The 27763-nt window shown below is 35.6% G+C and overlaps 1 long non-coding RNA gene across 1 annotated transcript in view; it reads right to left on the bottom strand.

Annotated features, from left to right (window-relative positions):
• Positions 1 to 18524: 18524 nt before the first annotated feature.
• Positions 18525 to 27763, bottom strand: part of LOC132593850 (uncharacterized) — a 407474-nt gene continuing 398235 nt past the window's right edge. Inside the window, exon 7 of the long non-coding RNA XR_009559782.1 lies at positions 18525 to 18637. This is a non-coding gene — a long non-coding RNA (uncharacterized lncRNA). The remainder of the gene's footprint in view (positions 18638 to 27763) is intronic.

Here is a 27763-nt window from a genome sequence, read left to right as displayed (position 1 = left end):
CCAAGTGGAAGATGAAAAATGGTATCATGGTGGACCTGACCACAGACCTGTGAGCTGACACCTAAAACAAGTAGAGAAGGGCAGACATTCCTGAATGTTCTTCTTTTTTCACTCCAGTTTTTCAACAGTGCCTCCTGTTAACTGCACTCTCCAGACAGTATGAATGGAAAGGAAAAGGAGGTACAGATGGGGGTGGTCAAGGAATCAATGAACTTAAGCACAAACAAGCCAATGAGTCCAATTTTGGTATGTGGACTTAGCTCTCTGGGAGGAAAGATCTGTGATAGACTCTATTTTCTACTGATCATACCAGATACAGAGTGTTTTCTTTTACCCATATGTATATATATTTTTCCTTTCTTTTTCATTTTTTAAGAATTGGTATTGGAGAATTAATAAAAGAGAACTTTCTCTGAGTAGTCTTAGGTTCACAGAAAAATTTAAAAGGAGGCACAGAGATTTTCCAATTACTCCCTGCCCCACACATGCACTGACTACCCACTATCAACATTTGTTACAGCTGAGTAACCTACATTGACACATTCTAATCACCCAAAGTCCACAGTTTACATTAGGTACACTCTTAGTGTTGTACATTCTGTGGGTTTGGACAATGTATAATACGCCTATCCATCATCATAGTATCATAGAGAGTATTTGCACTGTTCTAAAATTGCTCTGTGCTCTGCCTATTCATCACTTCTCTTGTCCTGCAAACCCTGGCAATCACTGATATTTTAATTGTCACCATAATTTTGCCTTTTCCAGAATGTCATCTAGTTAGAATCCTACAATATAGATTTTTCAAACTGGCTGTTTTACTTAGTAATATGTCCTCCATGTCTTTTATGGCATTATAGTTCATTTCTCTTTTAGCATTGAATAATATTCCGTTGTCTGGATGTATCACAGTTTATTCATCCATTCACCAACTGAAGGACATCTTGGTTGTCTCCAAGTTTTGGCAGTTACGAATAAAGCTGCTATAAAATTGGTGTGCACGTTTTTGTGTGGACATATTTTCATCTCCTTTGAATAGATATCAAAGAGTATGGCTGCTGGATCATAGGGTAAGAATATGTTTAGTTTTGTAAGAAACCTCCAAATATTCTTTTTTCCAGTGACTATACCATTTGGCATTCCCATGAGAAAAGAATGAAAATTCCTGTTGCTCCACATTCTTGTTAGCATTTTGTGTTGTCACTGTTCCAAATTTTGGCCATTCTACTAGGTCTTCAGTGGCATCTAATTGTTGTTTTATTTTCATTCCCTAATGACATGTGATGTGGAGCATCTTTCATATGCCATTTGCCACCTATATATCTTCTTTGATGAGGTATCTGTTAAGAATTTAGCCTATTTTCCAATCAGACTTTTGTTGTTGTTAAGTTTTAAGACTCCTTTGTGCATTTTAAATGAAAGTACTGTATCAGATATGTCTTTGCAAATATTTTCCCCTGTCAGGGGCTTATCTCCTCATCCTTTTGGCATTGTCTTTCACAGAACAGAAATTTTTAATTTTAAGGAAGTCCAGCTTATCAGTTATATCTTTCATTGATCATGCATTTGTCATTATATCTAAAAAGTGATCACCATAGTCAAGGTTATCTAGGTTGACTCCTAAATTATCTTCTAGGAGTCTTATAGTTTTGTATTTTACATTTATATTTATGATATATTTTGCATTAATTTTTTGAGAAGAGCATAAGATCTGTGTCTAGATTCATTTCTTTGCTTGTGGATGTCCAGTTGTTCCAGCATCATTTGTTGAAAGAACTATCTTTACTCCAATATGTTGCCTTTCTTCTTTGTCAAAGATCAATTGACTATATTTATGTGGATATATATCTGGGATCACAATTCTATTCCATTAATCTATTTGCCTGTTCTTTTACTAATACCATACTGTCTTGATTATTGTATCTTTATAGTAAGTCTTGAAGTTGTGTAGCATCAGTACTCCAACTTTCTCCTCCTTTAGTGTTGTGTTGGTTATTCTGGGTCTTTTGCCTCTCCATATGAACTTTAGAATCAGTTTGTCAATATCTATAAAATGACCTGCTGAGGTTCTGACTGGGATTGCCTTGAATCTATTGATCAACTTGGGAAGAACTGACATCATGACAAAATTGTGTCTTCCTAATCCAGCAATATGGAATATCTCTCCATTTATTTAATTCTTTTTTGATTTTGTTCCTTAGAATTTTGTAGTTTTCCTAAAATAGACCTTGCACAGTCTTTGTTAGATTTATGCATAGGTATTTATTTGGGGGGGTTACTAATATAAATGGTATTGTGCTTTAACTTCAATTTCTACTTGTTCTTACTGTTACATAGGAAAGCAAATGACTTTTGTATATTAACCTTTTATCCTGCAAACTTGCTATAATTATTTATTAGTTTCAGGAGTTTTTTGGTCAATTCTTTAGGATTTTTTGACATAGATGATCATGTCATTTGGGAACAAAGATAGTTCTATTTCTTCTTTATCAATCTGTATACTTTTATTTTTTTCTTGTCTTGTTGCATTAGCTAGACCTTCCAGTATGAGGTTGAATACCCCAGCAGGTGAGGCTCCGGTTAAGCAGTTTCCCCTGAGGGCAGATCTTCTTAGTTAGAACAGAGTGCTCTGGTTTATTTTGAAATCTTTCCTTTTCCCCTTCTCCTGCTAAAATCCAGAGGAGATTTTTCTCTGATTTTTAATGTGAGAATCGGGTTGAGCTCCTGGAAGTAAAATTCCCAATATTATGGAGGTCCACCTATGACTGGTCCCTCTGGAGTTTTGAACTCTCAGACTTGTATATGCTGAGCCTCCAGCAATTCATCAATTACAATTCAAGTTTTTCTACCCCAGCACTGGTTCCCATGGCAGTTTCAGCCTATGAGTGTTTGCTCAGGCAAGACTTGGCTCCCTGAATTTGCCTATCTGTCTCTCTAATCTTATGGCCCAAGGTTTGCTCTGTGCCCTCAGTTCTCTTAAGGATCCAAGAACAGTTGCTGATTTTTCAATCTGTTCAGTCTTTACTTGTTAGGATGAAATGGCAATTTCCAAGTTTCTTATATGCAGAACTGGAAACCAGACGTCCTACTAATTTTTTTAAGCTGTTTATTTTGAGATCATTATATATTTACATACAGTTGTTAGAATTAATCCAGAAAGATCCCATGTACCCTATACCCAGTTTTTTCAACATGGTAATATCTTGAAAATCTATAATACAATTTATTTTAGTAGTACATTTACTTTTAAATTGTAGTCTCCTTTTCTTCACTCCCTGTGAACAATTCTGCTTCAGCTATGATACTCTTCCATTTGTAGACTCTCTTCCAGGAAAATTAGGTATAACTGACCAAAAAAAAGCAGAGTCTCCAGCAACACCTGAGTTATTTCTTTCATCAGTTAACCATATATATGTATTTTTTTATGTAATCAACTGAGGGCTTATTCAGGGCTACTCAGGATTACATGAAAAAATATAATCAACTCAGGGCTATGTAATCTTTGAAGCCCAGGTCTGGGCTTCATCATAAGAACTTCTAGTTTACAGTTCCTGAAATGCTGCCATCTATTTAACACTTTCCCCCATGGTAACAACTTAATGGGACTAATAATGTAATATCAGCTCCTTTAGGCAAATAAACTGTTGTATTTACTAATATGCATCCAGTGCTAGATCCCTGTCTATCACATGGTTAGGACTCAATATATCTTTGTTAAACAAATAATCATGATTATTATTCAGTCAATAAGTTTCCAATTATATGTGATTCTTATCAGGATACTCATGTATCTCAGTCATTTTTAATATAATTTTGGCATCTGGGGAAATTGACAAAGGGAAAAATTTTGTACTAAATGATGAATTAAAAAGTTAACACACAACAGAATTATTGTATAATTATCAAGTTGAGTTTTAATTTTGTTTTGTTGCAATGTGAATAATTCACTAGGTCTGATATTTAATTTGTATTCCAACTGAATCTATATTATGTCATATTTTGTAGATTTGATGAGTGATCATATGCAGAAAACGTACACCTCCTAAATGTGTGTGCATTTGTGCCTGTATTCATGTTTGTGTGTGTGTTTATACTTACACATACACAAAAACACACACTTTTACTATTTGTAACAAATATATATATATTTACAATTATGAAAATGCTTAAATATGTATAGTATTCAGAAAGAAGTTGTTAATATTAAATGTACAAATTATAATTCTTACCTCACAATATTTTTCCATAATACAGTGTGCTATTTGTGATCATTTGTAAATGTACATCTTTCTTTAACTAACTTAGACTTTCAGAATTAAGGAAATTCCACAAATTTTTATTAGTGAAAATTCTGTTTTAGGAAGATTTTGAATACACAGTCTTGGCATAATTTAAAAAAAATTTTTGTAATGTTTGTCTTTAAAACTTGTTAATAGTCTCATTTCTCATCTGTAATGCATATACAAAGTTTATTTGATGATGCATAGAACTTCAAATCTAAGCAGGTCCTCTCACTATTAAACATAATTCTTTCGACAGAAGAGCCAAAAAAATTATATTAAAACTAATGATATTTTGCACTAGATAATAGGAGACCTGATAAAGATTAACTTTGCTGAATATTGCTTCAGGTTGCACTTTTTAGATATTTTTGCACCTAATGAGAAAGAGGCCATAATAGTGATTTGTTCATATGTTCACTCTCATTTAAACATGAGTTCTTCCCACTTCCATATATAAACAAGGTATCCCACTCTAAAGGGGCAGACATGAATTCTTTGAAGCTTTGTGATTCTTTCTGTTTTAATGTTCCTTCTGGGAATGACATGAATGAACTCCACTTAAGAATCAGGTGTGTTGAGCTCTCTACATAGCATCCTGTGGTCAAAGGACATACATGACATCCTCATAAATTAAATGTTTGTAGAAGACAATTGTGAAGCCTGAAGGCAAAGATTTATAAAGGATTTAACCTAACAGGTCCACACAAGAATGAAATTTAATATAAAAGTCAAAGGCTAGGATTAATGAAACCTGTATTTTTGCCACTACTCCTTATGTCCCATGAACTAATTTTATCATCGCAGGCAAAACCTTCACTTTATTTGGCCTTTCTCTATTCAATTATAATATTACAGGAGTTCAGTGGGAGAGTGTCTAAAATTTGTTTCTGCTTCCATATTTTAATATTTTACTTTTCTTTTAGATTAAACACCTTTTCTATCTTCCAAAAAGGCAACCTATACATTTCTTTGTCACTTATCTCGTGTTAAACATTCGAGGATTTTTGCTTCCAAAGGTTAACATGAGTTCCTTGAGGGCAGGGGCTGGGTCTTTCCCCAGAGGTGCAACACTGTCCCCAGAAGATGGTGGATTTTAAATAAATGTCTACTTTTAAACTGAATGTTATCCCAAAAATTTCAGCAATGGCACGTTTTGTCTTCCATTTTGAAGGGCAAAGAGAAGACCAAAAGAATGTGATCAATCCATCAGGAACACAGGAAGAAATAGATATGTTCTAAAGGTGTGTCCAAGAAAAGAGTAGATCAAAGAAGATATACAGAAATTTCAACATTTTTAGAGTTATTTTACACTTTTGAAATATAGCAATACAATGGTTATATGGGTATACCAATAAAATAAGCAGTAGCATTGAGGAAAAAATTCTACATGATTCAAAATGAGTTAAAAATGCTATCACATTTGGATATATAAATAATAAGGTTTATTTGTTGTTTTATAACACATTTCACAGCAATTCTAAAACCATGGATTATATAGTAGGTCATATGTTCACCAGCTTAAACTGCAAGGATGAGTGAAAATACTCTGCTAAGTTTGGCCTCTACTCAAACCTAATGCATTTTATATGTCAAATAGATTCAATGCATTCAAGGATAGAATGCAATTTATTTTTTGGCAAACATATGAGTTCCCAGTTTGAAGAAGATAGTATTGGAAAACATTTTTCAAAGCGATATTTTGATGCATGAGTATAAATCAATCAACCAATATAGTATTTGATTTAAACACTCTGAAATCTTTTTAACATGAGTTAGAAAAGCATTTCAGTGAAATGCATTTAGGTTTGACGTTCTTGCTTTAGATTTTTGGTTTTTCTTAATATAATTTCTAAAAATGTTCATCTAGATTTGTTCTAGCACAAAGATGTTTTCTTTTCAACCTTCACCTAGATTGCACTATAAGATTGGAGGTATAACTGTGATGTGATTGAGAATTTTAAGAAAATAAAGTAAATATTGTGGTTGTTGAGATTAATCCTATGCTCCTTGACAGAGTGGTAAATTTAGGTCTGCAAAGAAGGGTAGACCAATCTCTGCATTGAATCCTTGGCCATGGTTTAATCAAAATTGCCAGGTACTGATTTTCCAAAAGACCACTATATTATCTATTGCTAATGAAAGCCCGGTTCATTCCTACAAGACCAATTACAGTATCACCTTGATGGAGTCTTAGTAGTATCAGAATAGAAAAGTCAGAATAGGATTTCATGTACTGAGTTTGAGTGGCTTAAATCAGGCCTTTCAATCAAGAGATCTGAGCAGGATGGAACAAAGTGCATGAAATATTAGTTCAACATTAGTGCACAGAGTGAAGTGAGGACCTTGAAACAAGCCTGGACAAAAAGCAATGTTTTGATTACTGCATCCTTTGCTCAATTAAGTCATCAATTGTCCCAAGAAATAGGCTTGTAGCCGAAATGAACAAAACAATGCCTTGAAAGGAAGCCATTGAGTAATCTGTCATCAATGGCATTATTGAGTAGTTATAGAGTTATCTTCCTGGCCAAGAAATGCCTGGAACAAAGAGTAAACCCCCGTCTAGGGAGGCAGCTTTCTAAACTTTCATAGTTAAGTCATGTGAAGCCAAGGTCTCTCCACTCTGAAAGTAGAGATGGAGATCATTTCTGATGGCTGGGGAAGCTCTCTCCTGCTCTGGAAGTCGTCATGCAGGGACACCTGAACATTGCTCTTTTTGCTATTGTGAAGGGGGTCAGCCTGAAGTCCACACATGATAAAGAGTGAAGATGGGAAAATCATGCAGAAGACGAGTGAAAGCACTGACAAAACCAGACCCTAAGGTGTCCGTGGCACTTGACTTTTCACATACGTGAACCGATAAATTGACTTTATGGCTTTGGACATCCTACACTGGAGTGTGTTATTTGCCTCTGAAAACATGGTAATTGAGAAACACACTAAATCATTGATAATGGATTCCTTGGCAGGTAGAACTGATGAGTGGAGAAGAGACTGTTCCCTTAAAAATAATGATTGTAAAGAATATTTAAAGATATGCGGAGGCCCTTTAGAATGTAACATGAGGGAAATGAGGAATATACAAAACTTCATTTCATTAATTAAACAAATTTGCTGGCTACCTATTGTGTGTCACATGTAGTTCTAGGTGCTAGAGATATATAAGGAAATAAAATAGAAAAAGAAATCCCTGTCCTCATAATTCCACTTTATTTTTAAATAATATATTCATACTAAAAGAGGAAGTTCAAGGGATTATTAACAGTAGTTACCAATAAATAGTGAGATCATGGCTGCTTTTATTCTTTGTATTTTATATTTTTAAAAATACCTATTTAAAAATTTTCCACAATAAACGCTTATTATCTATATTCCTAAAAATGGCTCTAAAAATACTAAAGAAATGGAAAGGCATTGATAATTTGGAAAAAGATTTCTTTGGCTTTAACCCAATCTGTATACACAAGAAGCATCTAAAGCTACCCAAAATATAACTGACTTAAGATACCAACTGGGAATTTCCAATTCCCATCTCAATTATCTTAACCATGTCCAATAAAGAACTCAAAGAGATGTAGATAAATGAAAGACAATTTACAGTATTAGTCCTGAGAAATTACTTACACAACAGAAATAGACCCAAAGACATAGAAAACAAACTTATGGTTACCAAAGGGGAAGTGGGGGGAGAGATAAATTAGGAGGATGGGTTTAACAGATACACAATACTAGGTATAAAATAGATAGCCAACAAGGACCTACTGTATAGCACAGGGAATTCTACTCAATATTTTGTAATAACATTTAAGGGAAAAGAATCTGAAAATTTTTACATATAAAGTAGTTAAATATATATATATACACACACATACACACACACACACACACACACATATATATATATATATCCTAATCAGTGTGCTGTACACCTGAAACAAACATGACATTGTAAATCAACTATACTTCAATTAAAAATCAACAACAGTTTATAATTTTTAAAAAGGCTGGTTAAAATTTGTACTAGCCTGTCCTTTTACAATTTCAAACACACTTGTTTACCACAGAAAACTTAGGACACATACTAAAAAGTGAAAAAAATTAACATATAATATTACAACTCATGTAATTATTGTAAGCATCGTTTGTTTCAAAATTTCATATCCTTAGATGCTATTATTGGAAAACTGTATCATTCTGTATATACTGATTTTCAATCTACCTTTTAGTCTATATTTCTATTACCCCTATTTTAACAAGATTTACTCTATTACGAATATCTTGCCTTGCATGACTTCAAAAGAAATGAAGATTTCTAAATGTATTTTTCGTCCATATTTAAAGGTACATTTCTTTTTCAGGAATCTTTTACAGATTAACATGTCTTTGCTTTAATGAAGTTTACTTAATATCTCAAATATTAGAACTGAAAATTAAAATAAACTTATAGCAAGGGAATAAAAAACAATATATCAACTATAATGGTAGAAATTGCTTTTTCAAACAGTGTACAAGGTTAAAGAAAATAGGAAGTAACTTGACAGTTGTGTGTGTATATATATATATATATATATAAAATCAGGTAGAAGAAAAGGTCAATATCTCCGCCACACATCTAAAGTTTTAAGTGGTTTTACTTATTCACTGGTTACATATCAATTTTCAGACAGCAAATACAATTTTATGACAAGCGACCTTATCCCTGTCAGTTAGAGATTTGTCTTCCAGCTGCATATCAACCCAAAATATATTATTATTCTTATACTCTTACAGGAACACAATAACACATCTTCATTAAATGTCAAGTGTTTATCTTATAAGACTTAGAGTTCATAAAAATATAATAGAGAATTGTGTCACAATAGTCAATTTAACATGATATAAGTTAACATTTTAGGAAAATAAGTCATACTGTAAAATGTGGTATCCATCAGATTTTTAGTATTCTGAAAAGTCTGCCAACTGAAGTTTTTACTATCTATGTAGAATCATAGAAACAATGTATATTTATTTTATATTGTAAATCATTTTGGAAGTATTTTTCTGTATGTTTGTTATGTATAAATACATTCCTTTGTCAAAAGAGCAATAAGAAGACATTTACGCAGCAAACCATATTTTCTTCCCATGTCCTCTTGCTTTAGACCAATAAAAGTGTTGGTTCAAAATCCAGTCATTTGTCTTATATTCTAGTTCATCTTGGGTGGTCTTTGATTTTATTAATATAACAATCAATGCCAGTCTTTACTTGTCCTATCAAGATTCTACATGGATAAATATCTGACATATTTTTCAGTCAGATTTTATTACAATAAAATAGACAGAGCTAACGTTAAACCATTTGAAAATGTGCTTTTGCACTTAAAAACAAATGAAACATTCAGAGAGATTAAAATATAAGAAGTACAATATGTATGAATAATGAATATCCATAGTAAGTCTTGTATTGAGAATCCAAAAAGGGAGATGAACAAAATCACATAATGGAATACTTGTTGGGCAGATCTTACAGTTATTTCCCTCCTCCCCTCCCCTCCCCTCCCCCTCCCCTCCCCCTCCCCTCCCCCTCCCCTCCCCCTCCCCTCCCCCTCCCCTCCCCCTCCCTCTCTTCTAATCTACTTTAATATTAATGTTGGGGGAGACTTGTAGGAATGTTGCAGCCATATTCAGGTTGTAATTAGATTTTAAGAATCCCTTACAATTTCAGATTCTTCCATAACTTAAAATGGATCATCTGCAAGGCTTGGATTCATAGGCAACCCATGTTATTGCCTTATTACCTTATTTATTAAAATCAAATGATGGATGAAACATTGAATTTCTGTTGTTCTTTTTGAAACGTATTCCATATGAATATTCCTTAGAATTGATATACACTCCTCTTCCAGCTTCTAGAGGCTGCAGCATTCAACTGGTTCCTAACTGCTTCACTGCAATCTCTGCTTCTATCCTTCTATTGTCTTCTCCTGTTGGCTTTGACCTTGCTTGGAGAAGAAAAGTTTTTCTCTTCCTTCTGCACTTTTTTGGCTGGCCTAATAATTAAATTGACATAAGACAGAAAAACAAATTTAATTTCGTATGAATGGGAGCTCCACAAAGATATGAGAGGCTCCCCAGCAGTCAGGTAATTGAGGTGTATATGCCATCCTGAGCTAAGGAGATGGGGATGGAGATCTGGGGTCTCAAAAGTAAGGAAAACAAGTCTAAGGAAGATGAGAAAAGCAGATGTTTAGTAAACAAATGTTTGCCATACCATGCAGATATCTTCCTAATATAAAGAGTTATTTTTGGTATTAGCTCCTTCTTGGTACAGACCCTCTATCTAAATTTTTCTAGACAGTTAAGAGGAACGTAAAAAGCTCTTATGGAGTCTGTTGGTCCTTGACTGTCTTCCTCTGGAAAGAATACACATGCCAAAGTGACACATTCTGGGGTGGACAGCCCTGAGTCCTATCACATTCTTTCCTATGTCTTAGGAGAATCCCACTTGAGCTGCTGCAGGTAAAATGCAGGACAATCTCCGCATCTCAAGATCCTTAACTTAATCACATGTGAAAAGTCCCTTATTCCATAGAAGGCAAGAGTCACAGTTTCCAGGGATCAGAACACTGATGGTGGACCTTTATTCTAGCTTACCAAAATAACATGTAATCTGGAAAAAACAAAAATAAACGGAAACAAACAACAGAAGACCCCAGCCCCCTTGATACTTGGAAATATATTTGAATACTGGTTTTTAAGTGACTTGGGATTACAATTTCTTTCCATACTGTTCTACCTACATTACTTGGTGCTACAAGAAATTGTGGTAAATTATCAAAGTCATATAAATGCTGTGAGTTTGATTTTCAACTTATTAAATCATCTACATCATTACAGTTATTGCATAACTGGGTTATTGTTCACATGTAAAATGGTATCATCACAAAATAAAAGGTATCTAATTTTTGTGGAGTGGAATAAAGGGAGGATGAGAGTAAATGTTATTATTTCTTTACCTTTCATGGACCAAAGTAAATTTGTCCTATCTAAAACTGTTAAATCAAGATAAATAGGTACACGTTTAAATTTAAGGTATTAAAGGCAGCTCTAGAGGGAGAAAAAATATAATAGAAGAATCAACAAAATGTGAAGGGTTGATGGGGAAAGAAGACAGTGAATTGGCTACTGGCCTTGTGTGTCACAGTGGGAGGGAGCTTGTGGTGGCCAAAGTTGATAAATCCAGGAGAAAAATCTACGTTACATGAGGTCATAATAGTAAGTCTGCTGTTTATTTTCTGCTTACGTCTCAGATTGCTTTCTAGTTTTTCCTCTGCTTCCTTTTACACTTTAGCATTCTGACCCCCTTAGTATTCACTGCTCAGGCTCCCTGGTCAGCCGGTTTCTGGATGGTGTTCACCAAAGTGAAGCACTGGAAAGGGGGCTAAGAACAATGGGAGAAGCCCACAAGCATCCCCTCCCTGGGACAATCTAAAGGCTGCCTACTATAACACACACTTTACCCCTCATGGCGAACGTAGGCTCAAAAAACTGCGGGCTTCCCTGGTGGCGCAGTGGTTGAGAATCTGCCTGCCAATGCAGGGGACACAGGTTCGAGCCCTGGTCTGGGAAGATCCCACATGCTGCGGAGCAACTAGGCCCATGAGCCACAACTACTGAATCTGCGTGTCTGGAGCTTGTGCTCCGCAACAAGAGAGGCTGCGACAGTGAGAGGCCCGCGTACCGTGATGAAGAGTGGCCCCCGCTCGCCGCAACTAGAGAAAGCCCTCGCACAGGAACGAAGACCCAACGCAGCCAAAAATAAAATAAATAAATAAAGAAGCTTTCATTAAAAAAACAAACAAACAAACAAAAAACCTGATTAATACTATTATATCTGGGACCTGGGATCATTTGATGCCCTACTACTAATTATTTTCAGATCTGTTCTGCTCTTAAAAGTCATACTTCTAGTTAAAAAGAGACAAACAAATGAAACAAAAACTGTATTTTTGAAGTGAGGGCAAATAAGATATGTTATTTGTCTCTATTTTGTAGAGTGATTATCAACAAACATTTATTAAGCACCTAATATGTGCTGGGAAGTCTGTGAATCACTTGGGATATTTGGGTAAGTAAGATAGAATGCTTATCTAGAAAATGAACACATGGCATATGCACACAAGTATAATCAAATTATCATACACAGTAACCCGGTGATAAAGCATTTGACACATAAAATCACATAGGCATCTATAGAACCTTTTACTGTGAAAAATGCAACTGGTTAAATATTTAGATATTTCACCATATTTACATGTCGTGTTATATCATTTATGTATTTTACATAACATAATGTTGTACCATATATTTGTAATTTATTTTATTTACCTATAAGCACATTTTGGCAGTAACTTAGACTCTCAGAGAATTTTCAGTAAATTGACAGGAAAATTAAATAAAACAAACTATCAATTCAGCTAAATAATTGGCCAAGATGTCAATTCTGTCAAGAAATTGTTTCGACTGAAATGGCTTGTTGTTTGATGAAGTTAATTTTTCAGTTTAGTCAATGCATTTAAACCAATTTTATGTGTGTATGAACAGCTTTAAACTGCTGAGGGATTCCGTTTCCAGTCCGAAGTAACTAACCTTAATGGGTCTCTTTGATGGTATTGCTTCAATATTCAGAGAAGTCAGTGGTCGTCCCAATAAGAAATGATAAGCGTAGAAACATGTTTTTGAAGCATGGAGTAGGATAATTTAAGAGCCTAAAAGCCCAGGTACAAATAATTATACAGAAAATTGGTTAATTACAACTCAGAGATAAGTGGAAAGTGTCCAACTGCAACTGGAATTGCTCAATTGTCTGCACAATTATCCAACTGTAGCAATAATTATTGGCTGCTAAATTTTTTCTCTCTAAAATAAATTCAATACCCGTATATGCGTCTTAAATCTCAAGTACACATATAGCACTTCTAAAATTTTCTTCAAAGCATTGCTAGTTTCCATCCTGCAGATTTTCTTGAAAACATTTCCAAGTGTATTATCTAAAATTAGGTATAAGACAAAATTAACAATTAATGGACTCAATATTATACCCACATAATTAATTCTCTTCATCTATATAGCATTTACTGAGGAAAATTATAGGTTAGTTTTAGGTCAAAGGGTGCCTCTAAGAGCTCATTCAACACAGAACATCCATTTTCATCTGGTGAACCAGCATTATGCAGACACTATTCGGCAAAGTTATTCTTGAAAATAGAAATTATTCATAGCATGTATATTGCTCAAGTATAAGACCATGGGGGAGCAATGCCTTACTCAGGAGTAACAGGAGAATTCCAAGTTTGCTTTACAAATATTTTACTGTTTTCACATAGTAGATTCTCAAAATAGTTGATAAATGTAATTGACTTAATTTCCAAAAGATAAGGGTGAATGCATAATAATTTAAAATTAATGACTCCACAGAAGCATACATTGCAGACCTGTATTTTGACATTGATTGTAACTCTACTTCTCATTGCACCTCCACCATCTTTTGTGGGCTGGGGGATAATATTCAGAATCTAAGGGATAAAAGCAGCTTGAAGAAGAATTGTTAAAGGACAGATTTGTGAGAGATATCTGTCAAAAGAATGAAAAATAAATACACTTTTAAAATAAATGGAGAAGAAGGGAAGGAGAGATGAAGAAAAGGTGGTTTTGCTAAGGTAGTTGAAAGGAAAATTTTGAGGTGAGCATTATAGGTTTTAGGTCTTAATTCCCATAGTAACTTAACAATGTCAATTTTAATGCATTCTCTCCCAGGAAAATGTTGAAGAAAACAATCCCAACATTACCTATTAATCTCTATTTTCAAGCTTGGTAATTACACAAATTTTATTTTTATTTAATCATTCAGCCACTGAGCTGCTTTTAGTGAAAAGGCAGATGGCTGTGGTGCCCATTTTTTAACTGTGAGGGTCACCTGCTTTATTGGAAAGAGTAAATGCCATGAGTTCTAATGTCGGCAGCACCACTTCAAATCTGAAACTTTGGGTGACAGGCTTAATTCCTCTAGCTTTGGCTACTTAATCTCTGAGTTATGGAAATTGTCCTTATTATGGATTGAATTGCGTCCCCTGCACGTTCACATGTTGATGTCCTCACCGCTACACCTCAGAATCTGACCAGTTAGACATAGGGTCTTGGAGATGTAATTAGTTAAGATGAGGTCACACCAGAGTAGGATGGACCTACTAATCCAATATAATTGGTGTCCTTACAAAGGGAGAGACCCGGAGACAGTCATGCACACAGGGAGAAAGCCATGTGAAGATGAGGGAAGAGATTGCAGTGATGCAGCAGAAGCCAAGGGATGCCAAAGACTGCCAGCAAAAACCACCAGAACCTAAAGGAGTGTCATGGACCAGATGTCCCCTCACAGACCTCACAAGGAACTTTTCAACTCTGCCAACATCTGTATCTCTGATTTCTGGCTTTTAAATCTGTGAGAGAATAAGTTTCTGTTGTTTAAGCCACCCAGTTTGTGGTACTTTTTACAGCAACTGAGCAAATCTGCCTATGGTTCTGTCACTCTAAGTGTCTGAGTTCCCACTTACTCATTAAATAGGGGCAGCAAATATAGCACAGGCTAACCCAGCAAGAAGGCCATCAAAAGTGGTTTTAACATATGGTAGTGTTTAATTTCTCTGCCTGCAAATACATATTCAGAAAAGGTTCTCTTACCTATTTCTCCAGCAGAGGGTAGGAAAAACTTTAATCTGCATAATGTAAGGTCTGTTTGAATAGAAGGCTTTTCTATGGATTTGACTAATTGCTGCATTGATTTTTGTTGATATGCATATATAATATACTTTTGTAATAGATTAATTACACAAAACCTTAAATTTTAGAAGGAAAATATGAAAGAAGTTTCTTGAGGGCATCCTCTCCCAAGCCATTCCCACCATCTTTTCCCCCGTGACCCCAGCCCACTCATGTTCCTGTTTCTGGAAAAATGGAAGAATGTGTGGAGGAAAATGTTGCTTGATTCAATAACACTCAAATGGTAAAAAGAACAAAATACTGTTTTATCAATAAATAAAATTTGAAATATATGATCAAAAGTCATAACCAAACAGAATTCTTCAATTCCTCAATTCAAAACTAGCAGTCCATATTATGTAAGAAAATCATCCTTTGAAAACATGAAAATTATGTGATTCCAATGTTCTCATTAAATATAGTTTTATTTCAGAACATAAATTGACTTGATACTTGTTTCATTTAATTTACTAGATTCATTCCTCTGTTATTATTTTTTTCATTAGTTTTGGTTAAGAGTTCCATAGCTTATTTAGTGTAATCTTTAAATTCAAGTTTCAGCAAATGAGTCTGATACATTATGCTTTTGATTCATAGACTCAGTACCTTTGGTACACCACTTGAGAACTAATCGGATATTTCATTATGAAGGACAAACACGGCACCCACTGGAGGGCAAGCTCTCAGACCAAGACATATTGGTTCTCAGTTTCTGAGATAACAGCCTGGAATACACCAAGATGCTCACAGAAAATAAAAGCAGGAAAACCTTCTGTTTTCTCCAGGGAACATTATTTCAAAGCTACCGCTTGCTCACATATTGCCACAAATCGTTGACAGTTTCAGCTTGGCCATCAAGAACACATTACCTCTATCCACTGTGAGAAGAGAACTGTCAACAATATTGATCACAAATATTTTCATGCCAAGAAAAAGCCGAACACCGAATATGAGACACCAAAAAGCCCCAAGGTGTGTGAGTCCAAAGTTATACTGAAGTCTTTTTAAGTTGCTTTCAAAAATGACATGAACTGGTTAAATCAGTTCATGTAATTTCCATAAATGTTTGTTGACCCTTGTTTTCGGGAGCAAATGATTACAAGATTACAATGAGACCTATCTTTACCACCAAACAGCTCAGTCTTCACATAATTGTTTGAAGATGCACTTTGAAAATGTATAGTAAATGGAAAAAAAATAATAAGTAAAAATTCATACATCCAATTTTAACCATATATATTTATATACATATATACACACACATTTCTTCATTATTGGTAAAAAAAAAGTTGATAAAGCAACTATTCCAATGAGTACAAAATGTTTACAATATTTCATCAAGTATCCTAAATAATTTATGAGGTAACAGGAAGCATATACCAAATATAGAGATATTCATTGCACTGTAATAGAAATAGTCTGGTGTGACTTAAATCTCTAATAATGGCAAATGTTAACAACATTATTAAAAATCCATTTGAGAGAAAACCTACAGCAATTTGGTTTATATTTAATATTTTAAATATTAACATGTTATACTAGGAAATACAAAAAGTGAAATTAACAGATTATAATGCCCCAAATTAATGCATATGTTTTTAAAAATAATTCGTAAAAGTTATTCACTCATTAGCACAATAATTGTGTAATTACTCTACACTAAATCCACACTATCGATATAGTGTAGAGAAAACATGAAAATTATTTAATGTAAACAAAACCTAGAAAGGCTGCATTTGCTGATTTATTTTAGGGGTTTTCATTTTCTTGGGGATAGAGGTGCTTTATAATTTGTATAATGTAAACACAAAAACTACCAGTTTAAAAACCCCATTTAAGGCATGGTTATGCATCCATCTAGCAAATATTTATACACCATGTCCTCTGCCACTGTATTAGGTGATGGGAACCCATTAGGTGATAGTCAGATTTCCTTCTCAAGGAGCCCAGGGTCAGTAAACAGTGAATTTTGATACAGAGTGATAGATTTTTTGGTGGATTTATACACAGGTGCTATAGGAGCCCACTGCAGGGGACAGCCAATGGGGTTCTGGAGAGTCTCTATGAGGAGGTACTATAAATAAATAGTTTTAAAACACACTTGAGGACTTCCCTGGTGGTCCAGTGGATAAAACTCCACACTTCCAATGCAGAGGGTGTGGGTTCAATCCCTGGTCAGGTGACTAAGATCCCACATGCCGTGCAGCCAAAAAAAATAATACAATTAAAAATTAAAAAAAAAATACTTGTGTTTGGTGTGTTTCTTGCTTTACTAAATCATGACTGTTAATCCATGCTGGGAGAGGACTTCTAGTTTGATTAAATTCATGTTCTGAAAGCGAGACTTTCCAACTTATATTTGTTCGACATATGATTTTTCAACTTTATAGATGGTGAGAAAGCAAAACGCATTCAGTAGAAACCATAGTTCAAATTACGAATTTTGATCTTTTCCTGAGCTAGTGATATGTGGTCTGATGATGGTCTCTCGTGATGCTGGGCAGTGGCAGTGATCTGGAGGGTAGATAGCCAATACACTTACAACCCTTCTTTCTGTGCGTAGACAACCACTACGTTTTTCACTTGCAGAGCATATTCAATAAATTATTTGAGATATTCAAACTTTATTATAAAATAGGCTTTGTGCTAGATGATTTTGCCCAACTGTAAGCTAATATAAATGTTCTGAGCACGTGTAAGGTAGGAGAGGCTAAGCCATATTTGTTCAGTAAGTAAGGGATATTAAATACATTTTTGACTGAACGGTATTCTCAACTTACAATTGGCTTATTGGAGTGTAACCTCATCGTAAGTCAATGAAGAGCTGCAATTAAAAATCAATAAAAATCTACTCACTGAAGTTTTTTTTTCCCCCTTATATACCATTATGCTAGAATATTCATCATCATGAACCACTCCCATCTATCCATTCCCTGCTCTGGTAAAGCTAACATGATAAGCAATGGGGTACAAAATGTTGTGTCACTCCTGCATGAGACTTGGAAATTACTTGAGATGCTCTACAGTGTACTAAACAATAAAAGCAATACCATATATAATAGCAATGTTATTAAATAAAAAATAGACAGTAGAAATAATGAGATGCAGGAATTCCATGTTGCTTGTGTGGAGTTGCTTGAGTGTTCACAAAAGGAGACAGAATTTAAATAATACTAGTATTATAAGAATTAAACAAAGGAAAGGAGAATGTAGAGATATTTCTGGGATTTGGGAAATGGAGTTAAATATACAATTTTCATAGAGTTGTTTGTTTTGGATAGAAAGAGTTGCAGAGCAGAGTGAAGTAGAAGACAGGAGAAGACTGCAGACAGCCTGACATAATGAACCATGTGTTTGGACTTCATTTTAGATATCCATAGTATTCAGATTTCTACTTTTCCCTATGGTAATTGGGTGTTGTGAAATTGTATAGTACCTCTAAAAACCATACCTGGAAACCCATCAGGGCTACGTTTTGGAAGCAGCAATAAGGTGATCAGAATCCCATAACTTCTTAACTCGTCTTTTATCTCAGAGCTCCAAGAAGGACAATTTGAACATCTCTGCTTATAGAGACAGAACAAACATCAAAGGGTTAGGGTATGTCTCTGTGTGTTTGATGAGATTTGGGGTGACATTCAAAGAGGGATCAAAAATAATATTATAGATATAGGATTAAGAATGTATTGGACAAAGAGAGATAGGTATAAGGATTCCAATTAGATATTCACAAAAATCCATTAAAATATCCTGAGGGTGCTAAAAATGGGAAATTGAGAAAAAAGTCATAAATTCTCAATATTTCCTTAGCTTTGACAGTGGTGTTAAATGAAATATAAGATCAAGATTTGAAATTGAGATCCATTAACATAATTTTGTGAGAGGAAATAGTGAGTTACTTCAGATAATCTAGTATTTAGATATAAATATTTCATCCAATCAGTTCCCTAAATCTTAAAAAAAATGGTGAAGGTAGAGCTCCATTCTAGGAAACGACATATGCTATAGAAAGAATAAGACAGCAAGGAAGTTTGCATCAAGCCATAAAATACCTAAAAATTTTTATGATTAATGTTGCAATGGTGTAAACTAAATGAATGGAAGAAAATGTTTGGAGAAAAATCATAACAATCAACATTCTCTAGACTACAAAATTAAAACTGCATTTTCAAGAGGAAGATAATTGTGTGAGTGCTTTGACACTTTTTCCATATCTGTGCTAAATAGCTTTTATCTTGAACATTTCCTAAACATGAAAATTGTTTGAGAGAACACAAAATAGATGTAGGAGTAGAGTAGACACATTTTTAGTAAAATAATTGAAATTATTACTTTATATATAATTTAATATGTATGAAATCTTATAATTTATGGTAATATATGTGATAATAATTATAACAAATTATTCCTTCCTTTGAATTCCTATCTAAAATATAAAATGTTAAGCATAGAGTTCTTTTTCAATAAGTACTATTGAATTCCAGGATTGTTAGGCTACACGAAACACAAGATTTAGGACTCTGCCTGCTTATATTTAAGGCAAAGATACACCCTTTAAGTAAATAGTTATTATCAACAACAAACCAAAATTAAATTGTAAAATATTTTTTAAAACTGGATTTTCCATAAAGGAAATATATTAGTGATAAACGCTGCAAAATAAAGAACAAAGATGAACTAAAATGCACAATTCACAAAGGAAGTAGTGAACCAGTTCCATAACATTTGAACTGTTCAGCCTGATAAAAAATATAAAAATAGGTCACATTATGGAAAGAGGAGAATATTTTGAAGAGACAATGATTTTAGAATTCTTCACTAAAAACATTTTTTAAATTCTTTTACAATTTACGATGCTTATTGAGAGGAAAGCATTTTAGTATGACTACTTGGAGAGCTTAAATGTGATCAAGATAATTGGAAAAGGGTTTAATTTTGCCCAAAGCAAACAAGAAGATGAAAGACAATTGAACAATTGCTTTGGTGGAGGAACCAGAGGACCTACTGTTGTGTTAGAATTGGATTGAACTCCTAGAATTTTGTCAGGATAAAGGATACATTATGCTCCCCCGAAGAAAGGAACTGGCATGGGATCACCTTAGGTCCTATTAATAGGGTCATTTGAAGCAGGAAGGAAACCCAACAGGAAGGAGCTGCATTTTCAGGCTCATTCTGGCTGTGGTGTGGGAAGTGGACTGTGGCAGAAAGCCTGGAAGCAGCCAGACCAGCAAGAGCTCTACAGGGATTGATGAGGTGACTGGTCCAACTGGGTAGTGCTATACGTGTTAAGAAGCGGTCAGACTGTGCATATCTAAAGAAGGGTGTTCAGTTGTTGGGAACTGAGCAAAAGAGAGGGGTCCAACATGAAACCACAGGGACTTCCCTGGTGGTCCAGTGGTTAGGACTCCAAGCTCCCAATGCAAGGGGCACGGGTTCATCCCTGGTCGGGGAACTAAGATCTCCCCATGCTGCAAGGCGTGGCCAAAAAAAAAAAAAAAAAGATGAAACCACAGGTTCTGGGTTGATGAATGGAGCCATCACTTATTAAGAAGAAAACTGTGGGACAAGCAGGTTTGAGGAGAAAAAATCAGAGTGCTTTTCTTGATTTACTGTGCTTGTTATATTTATTACACGTCCAAGAGCAATCATGGGGCGTGCATTTTGTTCTATTCAGTTTTCTCCTCAATTAACGGCAAGATCACTTGGATTAATAAACATAGATGTTAGTTTTATGAATAAATGAAGTCAGTTGCTGCAAAATAATTATTGATTCTGTGAGTGGATGAAAAAGAGCTTTAAAAAGTTTAGGATTATATAAATGTGCCGTGGTGTGTTATTTATTAGTTAGCTCTAGACTAAGGTACCTGCATGCCTTCTGTGGTTCCCACTGCTTGTTTGTTCTTTAAAGCTTAACATAGAGCATTTAAGTAATGCACAATTACATTCTTTCCCAGACTCCATAAAACTCAGTTCCCATGTGGAAGACACACTGAGAGGTAATTGGTGACATAGAAACAAGGGATGATGGTAATTACTGCGGCTCAACAGGAACTCAAACCTACAAGCCACATGACTCAGGTGGTTGACATTAAAAGCCCTCAGTAACATGCCCATTTCCTGCCACTCGGACATGCACTGACTCCTTCCTATTCCAAGTCCCCCAAGAAGAGGATGCTGAGATAGAACTAAATGAACAAGGCTTTTATTAGGGAAAGTGCACAAGAGAAAGTAGAGAGGGAGGGGCTGGTAGAGCACAGTGTGACTCTGAAGGAAGGAGAGACGGGGAAGGCAGGTTATATGCAGCGTAAAGAAGTTTCAGCAAGGCCCTCATGAAGTGCTTGAGCCAAGGTCCGCTGTCAGAGTTGTCCCGTTTCCCAGAAATGTGTTCACCTTAGTATACCTCCAGCACCACTCCATCTTTGAGTGACAGCAGACACAAGAGTTGGGGCCTCAGTACAAATGCAGTGATGGATTTCAATGCTTAATCACTGGGGCCCTTGGCCAATGATCTGCTGAAGTTCTAGAGGAAAGCATTACACAAAGATAGACTTGTATTGAGCATATGTGAGAGGTATTATCTGTAGGTCAAGTGGATGGTCGTTGGAAGGATGCTGACGAGGAGAAGGTAGTCCCCACCATCATATTAGAGTTAATTGTCAAGCATTAGTATTAGCAAAGTAAGAATTTCAAAGAAACCTACTTTCAAGTCTGTTTGGACTGCCATAACAAAATATCATAAACCGGGTGGGTTAGGAACAACAAACGTTTATTTCTCACAGTTATAGCGACTGAGGGTTCCAACATTAAGGCACTGCCAGATTTGGTGTCTTGTGAGAGCCTACTTCCTCATTCAAGGCTGACTTTTCTCTGGAAGGGAATAAGGAAGTTTTCTCCAGCCTGCTTTATAAGGGTACTAATTCCATTCATAACGGCTCCACCCTTAGGACCTAATCACCTCCCCAAAGCCCGACCACCTAATACCGTCCCCTTGGAGGTTAGGATTTCTGCATATGAATTTTGAGGGGACACAAGCATTCAATCTATAGCACTTATTCACGTGGATTATTGTGAATATATCCATGCATTTCCCCCATGACACTCAGAAACCCAGGCCAATTGGTAATCATTTGGTTCAAGGATAAAACAATAATAATAACAACAATAAGAGTAATAATATAGAGACAATATTAGGTTTTTACACTGCCAGCTATACGCCTTAGGAAATAACATATTCAACTTATTTATGGGATGAGTGTTGTATTATCATAAATATTGTACAAAGGAAGCAGCTGAGGTAGAGAGAGGTTACATAACTTCTCTGAGGTCACATAGCTAATAAATTGGAAAAGCTAGTTTCCAAAACAGGCACCCCAACTCAGAACACCGGACTCTTAATCACTAAGGTATCTTGGTTTTCTTTGGGGTTTTAGACCACTCAGAAATCGTTCACAGAAATGATTTACTTACTGTGCCCTTAATATGGCTACTCATAGCATTTTGACTACAGCAAATAAAATGAATTATTTTTTTTCAACTTCAAAATCTAGAGTTTTGTAGCAAAGTATTCTCAAAATATTCAACATCATACCTCTTAGAGAAATAAAAATCAAATATTGCAGTAAATGTAGTAGAGCCCAGGTGAGATGAAGCTTTCTTGGGGATTGCTTAATATAAAATTGGATTGGCGCATCATTCAGGCATAGCTTTGAAAATGGTTTGTCAATAATAATACAATTCACGGACTATGGTGAGTGTTAATTTCAAAGGTTTAAAAAAATGTGAATCCTTCTTTGTCAATCTGTTAACAAAATGACCATAAAAACATTATACTCAAAGAACTTCTTACATCCTGCCTGGTTAATTATAATGTTTTTTATGTTGAGCATGTCAATTACCTTTCTTTTTTTTTTTTTTTTTTTGACGGTACGCGGGCCTCTCACTGTTGTGGCCTCTCCCGTTGCGGAGCACAGGCTCCAGACGCGCAGGCTCAGCGGCCATCGCTCACGGGCCCAGCCGCTCCGCGGCGTGTGGGATCTTCCCAGACTGGGGCACAAACCCGTGTCCCCTGCATCGGCAGGCGGACTCTCAACCACTGCGCCACCAGGGAAGCCCATATCAATCACCATTGATCTTTGCTCTGAAAGCATTACAAAGTCTTAGGAAGTCCATGAAAGGGTGTAAAGTATGGGTCCCCTGAAGTGCAATATATAACAGTTAATTAAGTAGCTTCTATGTTAACAGAAAAAAAATAGCTAGAAATATGACCACTTCAACTCTCCCTAAGAAAAGTAATCACCCAGTCACTGATAATATTGGAAAGGATGAGAAATTAGAAATTCATAAAATCTGTATTTGCATGAATCTGTTAGTAAAAAAATTCTTCCAAATATAGTGGGTTTTTTTGTTGTTGTTAATTAAGTGACATTCATCTATCTAAGGACTTGAATCCAAATTGTTACTATCAATCAGAGTCATGAAAATAAACCAACTTTCAGGGCTCAAACTATGTACAGGTGGGGAAGTAGGTGATTTTATAGGGACTTGCCAAGGGCAGACCACAGTGAGCAAAATGCTGTCTACACGTGCTGGTATTTCAGCCCCCAGGAGTCATTTTTGTCTTTAGTGCAATTGCTTAAGAAGAAATAATAAATTCATCTATGAATATTATGTGAATTTATTTTATTAGAGGTTTTTAAGACTTAAAGGTACTAAGAAAAAAAAGACATCCCAGCCAGGTAAGCTAAGATGCAGGAGAAGGGGCGAAAACTTGCACAAAAAGTGGGGTGGGGGATGGAGGTGGGTGGGCAATATGAAGAAGGTAGGACCACACTGGGATAAAAGTGATCAGATGTGGTGATCAGGGGCCATTCCCACACATTTCCTTACAAAAACTCTGGCGCAGTTGTCTGATTTAACTGAAAAGATAAAAACAAATAAGCAGTATAGCAAAGGCATCATTCTGCTGCCTGCGGTGTAAACTCCCCTAGAATATAAGGCTCATGAGGAAAGCAACCATCTCTGTCCTGTCCGCTGTGATACCTCTGCTCCAGGTCATAGAATGAAATGAATAGGTATTCAATGAGCTTTGGTGACTGACTGAAATGACTGCTGCCAATGACTACTCTTTCCTTGTTGCTCTAAGACGAAAAGGTCACAGGGACAAAGGTGCCTTAAAAGAAGCATCCTCATTCTACGACAATACTCTGTGTCAGGGTTAAATAATTGGTAGAACGTCATTTACAGTATCCATGTGACTCCATTTTTCGCTTAATGTATCTTAAATCATATAAAGTCTATCTACTGTCTAGATGATGTTTAGATATACTATGTTCTCTAATAGTCTGTTACAGAAACAAAAAGCACTTCTTGAGGTTTCTACTTTTCAAAACCATGAAGATCTGTGTTTCATTAGGAATTTTCAGGTTATCAAACAAGTATAGTGAATCCATTTTTTTTTCAACAGCACCATCGGAATGATTTTTTCTTCCAGATCATCCTGATTGTAATGTATCATTTTTAAGGGACCTCAGTTTGGCCAACCCATCTCTTTCTCTTGGCCCTGAATGGACAGAGAAAACCCTAGACAAGCTTTTGAATAAGCAGAGGACCTTTGCTTCAAGAACGTTTAATTTTGGTCTTAAAGTTGCCTTACAACGTTCTAGGCGGCCTGCTGAGTTACCTCATAGAATCCTCAGGTTTCCCACTAATATTTAACTTAGAAGACCAAGGATCTCCACTAGTAGCTGGTGTCCAGTAAACATGACTAATAGAACCAGGACAGAGACCTCTACTTCCTCCTATCAAAACACAGTAGAGAACTAAAAGTAATTCAACTCATATCTCATGACAAACTTTTTGACATTCCCTTTCCTATCTACTTGAGTATTTCTCATGTTACAAGCACTACAAAGCCTTTTCTTTGCCAATCTGCCTGAAATTCTATACTCAGTCCAAAGTCACCCTCTCTCTCCTTTATTTCTCTCTTTCTCATCCCACTTATGCATCTCCAGATTCTCCATATATTGACTAATTTAATACTGACAACAATGCTATTAGAGAGTTATGATTATTGTTAACAATGTGATCATTGAAATTGTGGAGATATAAAAACCAAAACTCAGAAGCCAAGAAACTAGCCCAAATATGCAACTGGTAGAGGCAAATTTTGAACCTCACAGTCTGACCTTAGAAAGTACCCCCACTACCCCATTCTCCTGTGCCTACTATTGGGGACACCCTCTGTTTCTCTTGCCCGCTATGACATCCCGTTTATATACACAGAAGAGACTCAGTGCAAATTTGTTGAATGAAGGCAGACGTACACAGTCCTTGTTTCTGTAGGATGAAAAGAGTCACAGGAATGGAAATCTTCTTTTAAAAATAAAAGATAATTCTCAGCTTCTGACAAAACTCCATGTCAATGTTAAATAATTGCAGGAAAATTAATAGAGTCAAGATAAGGAGGAAAGGAAGGAGATGCATTCTGCTGATTCTGGAAGTATAATCCATAAATGTCTACCTCTAGCAGTACCAAAGGAAACATATTGTTACGAGTTGAATTCCCTCCTCCACCCCAAACATATCTTGAAGTCCTCACCCCTAGTGTCTCTGAATGCAACATTATTACGAAACAGGGTCTTTACAAAGATAATCAAGTTAAAGTGAAGTCATTAGTGTGGACCCTAATCCAATATGACTAGTGTCCTTTTAAAGGGGAAATGTGTACACAAAACAAGCACGAACAGAGAGAAGACGACGTGACCACACAGGGAGAATGCCATCTACAAACTCAGGAACACCTGAGGCTCTCAGAAGCTAGGAGAGAGGCATGCAACAAATATTTCCTCACAACTTTCTAAAGTCAGCCCTTCTGACACCTTGATTTTAGACTAGCATCCAGAGCCGTGAGACAATACATTCCATTATTTAAGCAACCTGGTTTGTGTGCTTTGTTGTAACAGCCCTAGGAAACTAATGTCCATATCATTTGGAACATAATGCTAATCCTTTCGTCCTAGTTTCAAAAGGCTGAATTAATTAAGTCAGAAAGAGAAAAACAAATACCGTATGCTAACACATATATATGGAATCTAAAAAAAAAAAAATGTTTCTGAAGAACTTAGGGACAGGACAGGAATAAAGACGCAGATGTAGAGAATGGACTTGAGGAAACGGTGAGGGGGAAGGGTAAGCTGGGACGAAGTGAGAGAGTGGCATGAAATATATACACCACCAAATGTAAAATAGATAGCTAGTCGGAAGCAGCTGCATAGCACAGGGAGATCATCTCGGTGCTTTGTGACCACCTAGAGGGGTGGGATAGGGAGGGTGGGAGGGAAATGCAAGAGGGAGGAGATATGGGGATATATGTATAGGTATAGCTGATTCACTTCGTTATACAGCAGAAACTAACACACCATTGTAAAGCAATTATACTCCAATAAAGATGTTTAAAAAAAAAAAAGGCTGAATAATCATTCTTTCACTCACAGGCTAAGTGAGTCTCAAAGCCTCAACCAGTATGTGCTGAATTGAATGACTTCTTTAAGTAATAAGGCCAGAAAAAATGAAAGAAAGAAATTTGTATCTGTTGGCACTTTTATTCGTCCTTGTTTGCTTATATTATCACCACTCCCTTATTATACAAGAGCCTTGAAAGGAATTCACCTTGTGTTTACCCAACAAAACACAAGTAGTTGCATGGTTCATTCAAATGGACACTTTTCGAGTAAGGAATGAGAATTTGTTTGGATAGTTTGTTCTTCTAAGTGAGCGCTTAAGAAATGGGAAAAAAATATATGATCATGTAGCCTTGTGAAGACTCAACTGATTTGATAAAACTTTTAATGAATAAAGTCTGAACTCACATTACGAAGCCTTCTTTAAAATAAATTGTTTGTTCCATTTTAAAATACAAGTAACAATACCAAAAATAAATAAGGCAAACTCAGCGAAGTGGCTATTTGAAGAATATTTCCCCACCAATACATGTAAAATTTTGCTTCATAAATCGTATTACTAGCTGTAGGTTCTTGGAAAAAAGTAGCTGGAAAACGCTTTGATAAAAACAAGCTTCCAACATGGACAGCAACGTGCTGTACAACAAAACAACCATGTTTCAAAAGCAGATGATAATTATCCTTTTTCTCACATGCCCAGCAATAGTATTGCTGAAGTGCTAGGACTTTTAAGTGGGAACCAAATTAATCTTTATTAATCCTTGTCCCTCTGATTGCATAATGTCTGAATTTGAATGTCTGATGTGTGACACTCTCTTTCCTTTTCCTACGGCAATCAGAAGTGTGAAAATAAACCTTACGCTTTAAAAGAAACGTCAAGTTTGAAAAAAAAATAGATATAATCATCTGAACTGAAAAAAGGGGATAAAAAAGACTTTACAGGAGAAAAAATATACACTATGTCAGAGTTCCAGACGTGTTCTTTTATGTTAATATATTCACTGCTATATGTCAGGGTTGTGAAAATAAGCGGCAACACAAGGAGGCAGGTGGCCAAATGCATACAGAGAAATTTTAAAAATTTGTTCATTTGCATTTTTTGAGAATCTCTCTTTAGAACTTAATTAATACCTTTAAAATTACTTCCTAGAATGATCTGTGTATGGGCCCAATTGAAATTGCCACTAGGTGCTAATTAATGAGTAAGGTCAAATCCCATAATAAATAAAT

The sequence above is a fragment of the Globicephala melas genome, chromosome 18 (assembly GCF_963455315.2).
Source record: "Globicephala melas chromosome 18, mGloMel1.2, whole genome shotgun sequence".
In the NCBI taxonomy this organism is placed as follows: Eukaryota; Metazoa; Chordata; class Mammalia; order Artiodactyla; family Delphinidae; genus Globicephala; species Globicephala melas.
The sequence above is the reverse complement of the archived record's forward strand: the minus strand, read 5'-3'. Positions and strand labels throughout refer to the sequence as shown.